The 13105-nt window shown below is 40.3% G+C and overlaps 1 protein-coding gene across 6 annotated transcripts in view; it reads right to left on the bottom strand.

The window, feature by feature from the left end:
- LOC138750121 (WAS/WASL-interacting protein family member 2-like) overlaps positions 1-13105 on the bottom strand; it is a 114232-nt gene that overhangs the window by 53736 nt on the left and 47391 nt on the right. Inside the window, exon 1 of one of the 6 annotated variants that reach the window (XM_069912257.1) lies at positions 10843-11500. The exons of the other annotated variants lie outside the window; for them this stretch is intronic. The gene's annotated coding sequence lies outside the window, so the exon portion shown is untranslated. Of the gene's footprint in view, positions 1-10842; positions 11501-13105 lie in introns of those variants that run through there. 6 annotated transcript variants of the gene reach the window in all.

The raw sequence follows: 13105 nt of genomic DNA, 5'->3' as shown, positions 1-13105 counted from the left end.
GCTAGAAAGTTTAGAACGCAAATTTTAAAACTTAGTATATAATTGAAAACTTTATGAAAAGACTGTATATGATATGAGGAAAACTAATTGAGAAACGTTCAACTTTTGAAAAAAATTACATTTTAAGAAGTTGGAAGAGTTGCAAAAAAAAGGCCGTATTGAAGATTTGAAGCCTTGAATTCAAGTTAAGATGGAGCCAAAGAGTCAGCGACCTATATCGGCAAGGTTGTCTACAGCGATGGCATCTTCTACACGTAGGGCGATGCAAGATGGCACCGCCACTGCCGCATCATTGATGTCATTAAGGGAGTCCCGTGACGTGCATGGCTCAGCTGCACTGGTCGCGTCAAGTAGCATGGCCAAATGTGGGATGATGGGGAAATGTGACACATCTCTTGTGACTGCATCTTTAATGCAGTATGCGAGTGATGTGCCAGGGACAGCCTACCAGCGCTATGTGGTCACTGCAGGGACACGGGCAATAGTGCGCATGCACGAGACTCTCGAATGGGTTAGAGGTGCAGGTGCTGTCGCTCAGCGATGGGCTCAGGAGATCAGCTCAATGAAGAGTGAGTAACATACCTGCAGGCAGCCTGAAGAAGTTCAGGAAGCTGAGTTACAACAAGAAATGGAAGAATAAGAACACTACCTGGAAGCAGAAAATTCACCATTTTATTCTCCCAGAGTCCTATGCTCCCTTCTGAAATAATTATGATGTGGTGGTGGTGGTGGTGGTGGAGGAGGAGGAGGAGGAGGAGGAGGAGGAGGAGGAGGAGGAGGAGGAGGAGGAGGAGGCGGCAGCAGAGGAGGAGGAGGAGGAGGAGGAGGAGGAGGAGGAGGAGGTAAAATTAAAGGATAGTGCATAGATTAAAAAATATTCAAGAACACATGAAAGCATTAAAACAATGGCTGACATTCGAATTTTGTGAAATTAAAAAAAAAAGAAAAGTACAGAAGAAAAAGGGAGTAGAATAGAACTAGTTATAACAGATATAGGGAAAAGATTAGAAAATGTGGAAGAACGTGTAATGGTGGTAGAAATAGAAGCGATCGACTTAAAAAAAGAAAATTGGAAGAAAGTGACAAAAAAGTTAAAGAACACTGGAGTTGTTAGCTCAGAAGATGAATATAATGGAAAACTATAGTAGGCGAATCAATATAAAGATAGTGGGTCTTAAGGAAGATGAAGAGGGCAAAGATATGAAAGAATTTATAAAAGAATGGCTCCCAAAAGTCCTGGGAATGCAAGAAATGCAGGAAGGAATGGAAATAGAAAGGGCACACAGAACATTAGCCCCGAAACCTCAGTCACAACAAAAACCAAGAGAGTTTTAATAAAATTTCTGAGATACACGACAAGAGAAAATATAATGGAGAAAGCAATTAATAAAATGAGAGAAGACAAAAAAAAAACTGAAATACAAAGGTCAAAATTTTTTTTTCTACCCAAACATAAGTTTTGAGGTCCTAAAGAGGAGGAAGGAGTTTAATGCAGCAAAAATGATCCTATGGAAGAAAGGTTATAAATTTATGTTAAGATATCCAGCGGTGTTTAAAATAGTTATCGCGGGGCAGCAAAACAGACTGTTCTCGGATCCAGAGAAAGCATGAGAATTTGCAGAATGCCTGCAAAACAGAGAGATGAAGAGATGTAACAAGGGAAAAACCAGATTGGACCAGGATTGAGCTAGATAAAATAGGGGAGAAGGTAAGTGAGCTGAAAAACTGGTGCAATATAGAAGTTCACCAGTAATGCACCATCTGCTCAACATTTGGAAGAAGATTCACATAGAAATGAAAAAAAAAACTAAATGACCAACTACCAAAATTATAATTAACACAAAATCAACTAATCCCTTTCACGATAGTTATCTTTTCCTTTAGAGAATGGGAGAGAAAAGGGATTAAAAGAATACAAAATTGCTTTTTGGGAAATAATTTATTATCATCTGAACAAATAAAGTACAAATATGGAATAACTCACAGCATAATGTTTACATACCACCAACTGAAAATCTACTTAAAGGACAAATTGGGAAGCAGACTGAAGTTACCAGAAAGAAGCAGCTTTGAATATGTGATTACAGACACAATGATAATTAAAAGATTTATAACAAACATGTACATCAAGCTGCAAGAAAAAGAAAATAATGAAATAAGTTATAAACCAAAACAAAAGTGGGAACAAGATCTAAACATCAAGATAAAAAATGAAATATGGACAAAGTTATGCTCTGAACTATGAGAAATATAATAAACACAAGGTTACGCATGATACAATATAATTGGTTACACAGGCTATATATCAAGCTCCAAAAGTTAAATAAATGGGATCCAACAGTATCAGATAGATGTTTTCACTGTAAGAAGGAAACGGGAACAACAGTACATGCAATTTTGGCATTTGAAAAAGTGAAAAAATTTTGGGAAGATCTAAATCAGATATTAAATAAAATCACATAAAGCAACATACCAAAAAATCCAGAGATCTTTCTTCTAAGTAATATAAGCAGTAAAGAATTAGGCCTTAAACTGGATGAAGTGCAAAAATTATGATGGCCTTAGCAGTATCAAAAAAATGTATAATGTCAACTTGGAAATCAGAAGAGAGCCTAAGAGTACAGCAATGGTAAATGGAAATGAATAAATGTATTCCATTTGAAAAAAATAACATATAATTTAAAAAATAAAGTCACATTATTTGATCAAATTTGGGAACCGTACATGGAACACAACAGAGAGCGCCTACCACGGACCTCCACCCCCTAAAATGATAGAATGAGAAGACAAAATGACTTGATCTAGTGTGTAAAAGTAGATGACATAATTTTCTTGTTTATTTTCATTGTGTAATGACATTTAATGGGTTTATTGTATTGTATGTTTAACGTTTAATGGGTTTGGAGGGGGGTGGGAAGACGGAAAGGAAGGGAGGGGGAAAGGGGAGAAAATGACCTGGTGTATATTCAAGAGGGAAATGTATGTGTGCATTTTGGTTAATATGGTTTATAGTGTGAAAAATTTAAAAAAATATTAAAAAGCATATTTAAGAGGACTAATTATTAGTTATATAACAAAACTAAAAAAAACCAGTATCAGTTAGAAAGTTCAAATTTGTAGAAATAAATTGAAGATCTGGAGAAAAAGTTACAGAAAAAATGTAGAGGATGATAAGATACAGTTATCTCAATTAAAATTAAGCTATAATAATTTACAGACATATAAATATGAGAAATTAATATGAGATCTAAACAACATTATTATGAATTGGGAGAAAGAGCACACAAGATTTTGCCATAGCAACAAAACTGATCAAGTATCTAGGACAATTAATGCTATTAGGATGAATGGAGAAATTTTAAATTTTATGAAAATCTGTATAAATCAGAAGGAAGTCAGGATATTGATCAAATTGATTTATTTTTGAGTAATTTAAATTACCAATGCTGAATGAAGCAGAAGTAAAGAATTTAGATATTTCATTTACTGAATCAGAATTGAAGGAAGCTTTACAATTGATGCCTAATGGGAAATCTCCTGGAAAAGATGGTTTTACAGTGGAGTTTTATAAAAAGTTTAATGATTTACTATTTCCATTATATATAGATGTTTTGAAACAAGCAAATGTATTTTCAGATTCTTTCTCAAGAGCATTGATTACAGTTATACAAAAAAAAGATAGAGGTCCTTTAAAAGTATCATCATATAGAACGATATCATTATTAAATACTAACTATAAATTGGAAGCATAAATTCTTGGCCAATAGATTAATGAATTATTTACCAAAATTGGTTCATATTGATCAGGTAGGTTTTGTTAAAGGCAGGTACTCAGCTGATAATATAGTTACGTTGATTTCATTAATTAATGCAGAAAAGCAACAAAATAATCAATGGTTTTATCTTTAGATGCTGAGGTTTTTGATCATGTTGAATGATTTTTTTGTTTAAAGTACTGGAAAAAACTTAATTTTTGTCCTTTTTTTAGAGGTTGGGTTAAGTTTATGTGGAACCTACAGCAAGGGTGTTATCAAATAGTTAGATTTCAAATTCTTTTCATTTGTCTCAGTCTACAAGACAGGGGTATCCTCTTTCACCTGCTTTAGTGTTTGATCCTTTAGCTCAGGCGGTTTAACTAGATTTCAGTATTAGGGGAATTAGAGTGAAGGAAAATTAATATAAAATTAGTTTATATGCAGATGATTTGATTTATTTAACATAAAATTACAGGAATTATTGAATAAATATGGTAAATGATCAGGATATAAGGTTAATTGGAAAAGAGTGAGATTTTCCAATTAATGGAAGATTATAAAGTTGTAGACAAATTACTAAATTAAGATGATCAAATAAAATTAAATATTTAGAAGCTGTAAATAAAAATTATAAAGATCTGTTTGATTAAAATTATGATCCTTAATTAAACAAGATTGAAATTTATTTCGATAAGTGGAAAGATTTACCAATTATGTTAATTAGAAGAGTGAATTATATAAAGATAAATATTTATCCTCAAGTACGGTATTTTTTTCAATCTATTCCATGTTTGGTATTTAAAGAGAATAAACAAGGCAATTAGATTATTTCTATGCAAGGGTAAATTATCACGAGTTTCCTTACAAAAATTGACGGAGTTATGAATTAGGTGGCTAGCAATTACCTTGTTTTATAATTATGAACAGGTTCAGTTGAAATTTATTAATAGACTGGAAAAAAAATATTGCACAGGTTAAATTTTCACTGTTACACTCTTTCCAGCTGCTTGAAAAACTAGTACAGTATTTAATTCAAGCTACACTGCTGTCTTAATGCAGACATAATCTAATCTTTTGAAGTCCAAATTATGAAAAAATGACTGACAGGATGTACTCTCAATTAATCAATGGGCCATTGGTTTATTTTTTTTAACAAAATGAGACCAATAATTCAGATTAAACTTCAGATGATTTTAAATTCTGAATGCATTCTGAATCCAGCATCAAAATACATTTTAAGTTCATAAGCGACTGGTATGACCAAGCAATATGAACTACAGTACCTTCCATGATGTTTGGGACAAGACATTTATTTTTATTTGCCCCTGTGCTCCAGTTTTAAATTTGTATCAAACAAAACCCTGCCATGCATCTCCAGGACTTCTGTGTATTGCACTAGACTCCAGCATTTGCAGATTTTCTTGTTTTCCTCAACCTGTAGTAGTATCAGAAATATCAATTTCCCTTGAGAGAAGCCATTCCAGGTACAGACAGGGTTAGAGGACAGTTGAATAATGTTTTGTTTTCATTCAGCGAGGTCATTGGAAAGTCATTGTCTAAAAGTATGTGAAGATGCAAGTGTTAATTTTATTTTAAAAATATCTGATGAATTACATGTTGCATCATAATCTGAGACTAAGATTTCAAATTTTAAGTAATCTCTTAAATTGAATAGATGCATGGATGGGAGGACTAGCACAAGCTAGAAGGGCCAAATGTCCTGTTTTCTGTGCTGTATAATTCTATGATTCTAATACACATTCTAGATTATATTAAATAATATTTATATATGTATTTGTATATTTTTTTGTTTGACTGAGTAGAAATTTCAGCACTTTTTATAAACAGTGAAAACCCAAAGCTGGAGAAACTCAGTTGATCTAACTGCACTTTAGGTACCAATGGTAAAGATACATAACCAACGTTTTGGGCTTAAGCATGTCATCAAGGTATGAACAAAATCTCAGAAAGCACCCAAACAAAATGCTTGGGGGAGGGGCAAGAAGAAGAGCACAGTCCCAAAGGCAGGAGGCAAGAGGTGAATGAGGGAGGGAAGGGGAAGAGGGATGGATGGATGGCTCTTTTAATCGAGAGGGAAGGGGGTAGAGAACTGAAGGAAAGGTTACAAAAAGGAAGGGAAGGAGAACAGTGAGTAGGCCAACAAAAACTGGAAAAGTCAATGTTAATGCCATCTGGTTGGAGAGTGCCCAGATGGATAATCAAATGTCATTCCTCCAATTTATAGATGATCTTGCTAGGAAGGTAAATGAAGCCATGGACAGAACATAGGAGTGGGGCACAGAATTGAAGTGGTTGGACATTGGAAGATCCTTCTCACTGATGCAGTTAGAGAAAAGGTACTCAGGAAAAGGTACTCTCCCAGTCTGCATCATCTCTCTGATAACTCCCTTGGATACACGTGAAGTGCAACTTCGCTTGAAAGGACTATTTGGGGCCCTGAATGGTGGTGAGGGAGGAGATGTGGCATTGGTGGGTGGAGATGTGTGGACGAGGGAATCATGAAGAGAAGTTCCTACAGAAGGCAGAGAGGGGAAGATGTGTCTAGCGATGGGATACTGTTTTACGTGGCAGAAATTAGAGGAGGAATGGCATGTGGAGGCTAGTGGGGTGGTAGGTAAGGACAAGGGAAATCCTGCGTTTGATACATTTGGAGGCAGAGGGGACTGTAGTAGATGAGCAGGAAGTGGAGGAGATACAGGTAAAGGCAGAGTTGATGGTCACATTTGTGGAAGAAGGCAAATAGATGGTAAAATTGGGAGAAAGGAACAGAATCCTTGCAGGGGACTGGGTATAAAGAAATTATATAATTGTGGGAGTTGGTGGATTTGTAAAATATGTCTGTAGAAAGGTTGTCTCGTGATGGATATAGAAATCAAGAAAGGGGAGAGTGTTGCTGGAGATGGACCAGATGAATTTGAGATCAGGGTGGAAGTTGGCAGTGAAATGAATGGTTGATAAGCTCATCAATGTAGCCATCAATATAGTAGAGGAAACGTTGAGGGGCCTTGCCTGTGTGAGCTTGCAGCATGGATTACTCCACAAAGAGGCAGGCTTAGCTGGGACTCATGCAAGTGCCCATGGCTACTCCACTGATTTGAAGAAAGTAGGATGTCAAAAGAGAAGTTATTATGTGAGAACAAGTTCTGTCAAGCAGTGGAGAGTGATTATGCCTTTTGTCAAGAAAGAAACAATGGGCTTTGAGATCACCTGTAAGAGAAACGGAGGTGCAAAAGGATTGGACGTCTATAGTGAAACTGAGGCATCAATTTCAGGGAATTGGAAGTCACTGGAGAGATGGAGGTCATCGCGGATGTAGGTAGGGAGGAATTGGACCAGGAGAGAAAAGATGGTCGATACTAGTTCGGTAGAGCAAACAAAAACAATGATCTAAAAGATAATTGGATTTATGGATCTCAGATAAGAGGTAGACAATAGACAATAGGAGCTGGAGTAGGCCATTCGAGCCAGCACCGCCATTTTACAGATCATGGCTGATCACTACCATCAGTACCCCTTTCCAGCCTTATCCCCATAACCCTTAACTCCTTTGCCCACTAGAGTCTTATCTAACTCTCTTTTGAATATAATCAGCGAATCTGCCTCTACCACCCTCTGTGGCAGAGCATTCCACAGATTCACACTTCTCTGGGTAAAAAAATGTTTTCTCATCTCCGTCCTAAAGGGCCTACCCTGTATTCTTAAACTATGCCCTCTAGTCCTCGTCTCCCCATCAATGGGAACAAGTAATCCAACTTCACCCTGTCTATCCCCCTGATAATTTTGTATACCTCAATCATGTCCCCCCTCATCCTTCTAAACTCCATCGGATACAAGTCAAGTTTTTCTAGCCTTTCAGCATATGTCAACCCCGCCATCCCTGGAACTAACCTTGTAAATCTGCGCTGCACATCCTCTATAGCTAGTATGTCCTTCCTCAAAATTGGAGACCAGAACTGGACACAATACTAACTGTGGGGTTGGGAAACAATGAGATTGGAGCCCATGGAAGGGAGATGACCATAGGCTGAGGATGCTGATGTAGACAGTGAATTAGTGTGCCATGGAGGCGTCCAGTGGAAGTGTCAGAGAGCTGTTGTCTAGATTTCTCCAGCTTCTGCTAGCCTACTTTCTATTTTCCCTCTCTTTCCCTCCACTATTCACCTCTTCCCTCTCCACCTCTTTCCTCTCTATTCAGAGGCAAACCCCCTCCTCCTGTTTTTTGGTGTGTCCTCTCTGCCTTATCCACATTTCCTTTGGAACCATGCTCCTCCCCTATGTTTAGGCATCTGCTGACATTTTATTCCTTGATCAAGGCCTCAAGCTCAAAATGTTGATTATATATCTTTATCTTTGCTTCTCTTTGACCAGTTGAGTTTCTCCAAAATCTAGAAAGTTACTTCAAAGTTCAGTCTTTTAAATTCAGTGTTGAAGCATAGGCCTTTGAAATTTGATTCCCAGAATTAATGATGAACTGATGGGAAGACTGGAGTTGTGGCTGCTATAAACTCATGAACTGGGTGGCCTTCAAGAAGCTTCCAAACACCTGGCACAAGTGCCCTTCACTATTGATCACAAATCAAAATGAAGCACTTTGCTTCCTAAAAGACCTTCCTGGTACAGGTCAATCCACCAAAAAGGCCCAGTCATTCAAAGTATACTTTGCTCTAAATTCCACAAAATGGCTGGCTACAAAATGCTGTTTTCTCTTCAACAGTCCGAATGGTTCTCCCTTGCAAAATCATGTCTTTGCAAAAGTATAGTAACTGGAACAGTCGGTGACAAGCCAAGTTCTTCCAATGTATCTAATTGTTGCTGGGCAGTGACTTGTTATGATTGTGCTTATTTGAAATATAAAATGTAAACTGTGACCCTTTGATTTCCCTTACAGTGATAATCCTATTATACTAAAACAGGAACGTGATGGGGTGAGCAGTGGGAGAAACACAGCCACCACATTGAGGGTCATTAACGACTGTTTTTTATTCACATTCAGCACACCCCTATAAGGGCAGCAGGAGCTCAGTCATCTGGTACATTGTGACATCATAATCACTGCCCAGGGTGTGCAATGGAAGTGACGCTGGAGTCAGAGAGAAACCTCTGATGATGCCATTTCCCCATGGCTGCCCCACCAGATGGCGATACAAGTGGGACAGGTTCACCATAAGGATGTGCACCACGCCACAACCCCCCCACCAGAACTGGCTACACGTCCTGTCACTTTGGGGGCTGGCCCCAGTGCTTGGGCGCGGTCATCTGCACCGGCTGTGATGTCCAGATGGGCTGTGTTCAGGCTGCCCACTGTAAAAGGTTCCTCTCTTTCCCCAACATACAGGGTGAAAGTTCCGCCAGACAAGTTCAACACTTTGTATGGCCCCTCATACGGTCGCTGTAGTGGCCCCTCGTACGGTCAACCTTGAGGTCCTCTCTGTACAAAAACGAACTGGGCCAAATCGAGCTCTTTGGGAAGATGAAACGGTTGGGTGCCGTGGCGTGCTAGGAGCATATGTCTGCCAAAGATTTTTGTCGGTGGCTGTGGTGTCAGGGTCTGAGCCGAAACACTCACCCGGCAGGGAAAGCAATGCCCCATCTCTGCTGCTAAAGCCTGCAGGTCCTCCTTGGCTGCCATCCTAATCCTGAGGAGGACCCAGAGTAGTTCACCCACCCAGTCTGGTCCAGAGAGCCTGGCCATAAATGATGTCTTCAGGTGCCTGTGGAACCTCTCCCCCAACCCATTGAACTGTGGGTGGTATGCTGTGGTGTGGTGGAGCTTGACCCCCAGAAGCTTCGCCATCTAAGTCCACAGGGCAGATGTGAACTGCGCCCTTCTGTCACTAGTGATGTGCGCCAGAACTCCAAAACCCGCGATCAATTGGCAGACCAGACACCTGGCACACATCTCTGTGGAGGCTTCCTTAATCATGAAGAACACCAGTCACCTTGTGGCCCGATCTACCATTGTGAGGATGTAACAAGTCTCCTTGGACATCAGCAGGGACTCAATGACATCAACATGGATGTGTTGGAATCTGCGAACCGCCAGATAGTTCTGAATGGGACCTCGCGTGTGTCGCTGGACCTTCGAGGTCTGACATCTGGTACAGTTCCTGCCCAGTTCCGCCTCCTCCTTCTTCAACCCATGCCACACAAACCATTCCACAACCATCCACACTGTTGCCTTTACCGCTGGAGTGAAGCCCGCTGTGGGAGATAATTTCTGCACTGGCATTATTGCAAGGGAGAACTGCACTGGTGTAATTGTGAGGGGAGGCTTATCACTGGCATCACTGTGAAGGAGAAGCGATGCACTGGAGTGACTGCAAGGGAGCGACAGCACACTTATATTGTTCAAGAAGAGAGACTCGTATCATTGTAGATAGACATGAGTCAGTGTAGGGAGACTCCGTTCGGTGTAGGGAGACAAAGTTCAATGTAGAAAGGCTTGGTTCAGTGTAGGGAGACTTGGATCATTGTAGGGAGACACGGATCTCTCTAGGAAGAGACATATCAGTGTAGGGCGATAGATCATTATAGGGAGGGTCGGTGTAGTGTAGGGAGACTCGGTTCAGTGTAGGGATATTCGGTTAAGTGTAGGGAGATACGGTTCACTGTAGGGAGTCACGGATCAGTGTAGGGCAATGGATTAGTGTAGGGAGGGTTGCTTCAGGTGTTGACCAGCTTTTTGACCTTCATGTCAACCAGTAGGCTGTGAGCTCTAAGAAAGTTGGCCCCTTAACAGCATGGTAACCATGGAGGCTAGAATGAACCTCCAGTGGAACTTCTCCTTCCCAATCTGGATCTGTGCCCTTCGGGTGCCATAGGTCTTGATGGTGGAGCCATTGGCTACCCACAGGGTTGGACCTCGAGATTGGATTGAGTGGAAGGATGCTGAGCTCAGCCACTGTGTCAGCTAGGATCGGCAGCCGGTGGATCTCTCCATCACAGGAAGGAAGCTGTTTCTGCGGCCAGGTGTCGCAGCCATCAATGAAGGCCTGGTCGTTTCCTGAAACCCGCAGACTGGTGGCGCTTACGGATTTGCGCTCCCCGGCGCTGGTGGTAGAAATACCTGGTCGACTGACTATCCTCTAGCTTGGTCTTGGGAGTGGTTTGCAGTCAGCTGGCTCCTGGATGTGCCACCTGGTTGAGGGCTGCCACGTTCTCTCTCTTCGTGTGCCAGAGGGCATCTACATGGGCTCGTGATCTCCTCGGGTTCGAGGTCCATCTGTGCGGAGCAGCTAGATGTCCTCCAGCATCTGTTCCAGGATTATCTGGCGGAAGAGAAAACAAAGCTTGTGGTCTTCCGCCAGGGCCAGCATTCTGTCCATCAGCGCCAACGGACTATGGTCTCCAAGCCCCTCAAGGTGAAGGAGCCTGGAAGCCCTTTGTGGGGAGTTAGCCCAAAAGTTCCAAGCAGCAGGTCTTTGAGAGCAGTGTATTTGCCCATAGCTGGATAGTGGCGAATGATGTTGTCTACCCTCACTGCCGTATCTTTGTCAAGAGCACTCATGACATGATAGAACATCGTGGCATCTGAGGAAATGTTGTGGAGTTAAAATTGTGCTTCCGCCTGCCTGAATCACATTCTTGGTCAGTGGGTCCAAAGAGGGGGAAGCTTGATGGAGACAGCATTAACCTCTGCAGAATCCATTGTGTTTTGAGTCGAGGAAAACATCTGTGCTCATCGGGGTCACCAATGTGAGCAGTGGGAGAAACACATCCACCACGTTGAGGGTCATTAACGACTGTTTTTATTCTAATTCACTGCATCCCTATAAGGGCAGCAGGAGCTCAGTCACCTGGTGCATTGTGACATCATAATCACTGCCCAGAGTGCGGCTGGAAGAGATGCTGGAGTCAGAAACCTCTGAAGACGCTATTTCCCCATGGCTGTCCCTCCACATGGTGATACAAGCAGGGCCAATTCACTGGGTGGGGGGGAGAGGGGGGGGAGAGAGGGTGGAGAAAGGGGGGAGGAGAGAGGGGGAGGGGGGAAAAGGGGGGGAGAGAGTGGGGGGGAGTAATACCTGCAATGGTTCTTGCTTCTCAACTTTTTCTGAGCTTGCCAAATATTTTGTTCATGCAGGGTTTATATGCTGCTCGACAGCATTTCAGTTGGGCAAGAATAACAAATGATTAAATCAGTGGTTCTCAACCTTTTTCTTTCCACTTACATATCACTTTTAAGTAATCCCTATGCCATCACTGCTGTGATTAGTAAGGGATTGCTTAATGTGGGATGTGAGTGGGAAGGGAAGGTGAGAATCATTGCTCTAGATCCATTTGTTACTGAAATATTTGGCTTGTGAAAAATTGTAATTGGCTCATTTCTTTTGGAGTTATGAAACCACGCACATAACGAGTCAAATTAGGTATGATTAAAACAGCGGTTTCCAAACTTTTTTTTCCATCCACATAATACCTTAAGCAATCCCTTACTAATCACAGAGCACCTATGGCTAGGGAATACTAAAATGTGATGTGAGTGGAAAGAAAAAGGTTAGAACAACTGATATAAATGTTTCAAATCTATATGTATTACAGTATTTGTTTTTTTAAAATGGGTAAAGAGCATTTGTTTGGATAGTGAATTATACCACTGTATAATTTTTTTTGGTCAAACAGCCTTTTTCTTTGTTGAGAATTCAGATCTTTTTTATAATAAAATAAAATAATATAATATCAACAAAATATAATCTGTTTTATTAAAATGTGGGGTACTTTGGATGAAATGATATGATTTAAGTTTAATGTATCTTTTTGAATTTTAACATATATCCATATGTACTGTATTTTTGGAAGTGAAATTTCAATGCTAAAATATTGAAAGAAAGAAAGCTTCTACAAATGTAGTAAACTAAAATACTGGTGGTTGCTTTTGAGGCTAAACTACTACTTTTAGAATACAAAGAATTGATTTTTTTTTTAAATATCCCAAAAATAAAATGAGAAATGTGAAAGTAACAAGTATTTAAACACTGGCATCAAGCTCTCCGTCATATCCATTCATATTTGTAGCACAATCATATATCATGGTATAAAGTATTAAAGCTTCCCATTAGAAAACAATTTACCCTATGGCTCAGAGATTGTTAAATCTGAAAGACAAGGATTTACCACAATTCAAATCATGACCTTTACCAAGTTAGCTGTTAGCCGTAAATATTCATGTATAATGCATTCTGTGTATAATGCAACCTCCACATTTTTTAGGAAAAAGGGGAGAAAAATATTACCCCTGTGGATGATACGATCTCCCCTCTCCTCACCTGCTTGAGTCACGTTGCCATCGCTCTGGCCGCTCGCCTTCCCGCCCAAGTCATGCTGTTATC

This window comes from Narcine bancroftii (genome assembly GCF_036971445.1).
Source record: "Narcine bancroftii isolate sNarBan1 chromosome 12 unlocalized genomic scaffold, sNarBan1.hap1 SUPER_12_unloc_1, whole genome shotgun sequence".
In the NCBI taxonomy this organism is placed as follows: Eukaryota; Metazoa; Chordata; class Chondrichthyes; order Torpediniformes; family Narcinidae; genus Narcine; species Narcine bancroftii.
This window is presented reverse-complemented; position numbering and strand designations above follow the sequence as displayed.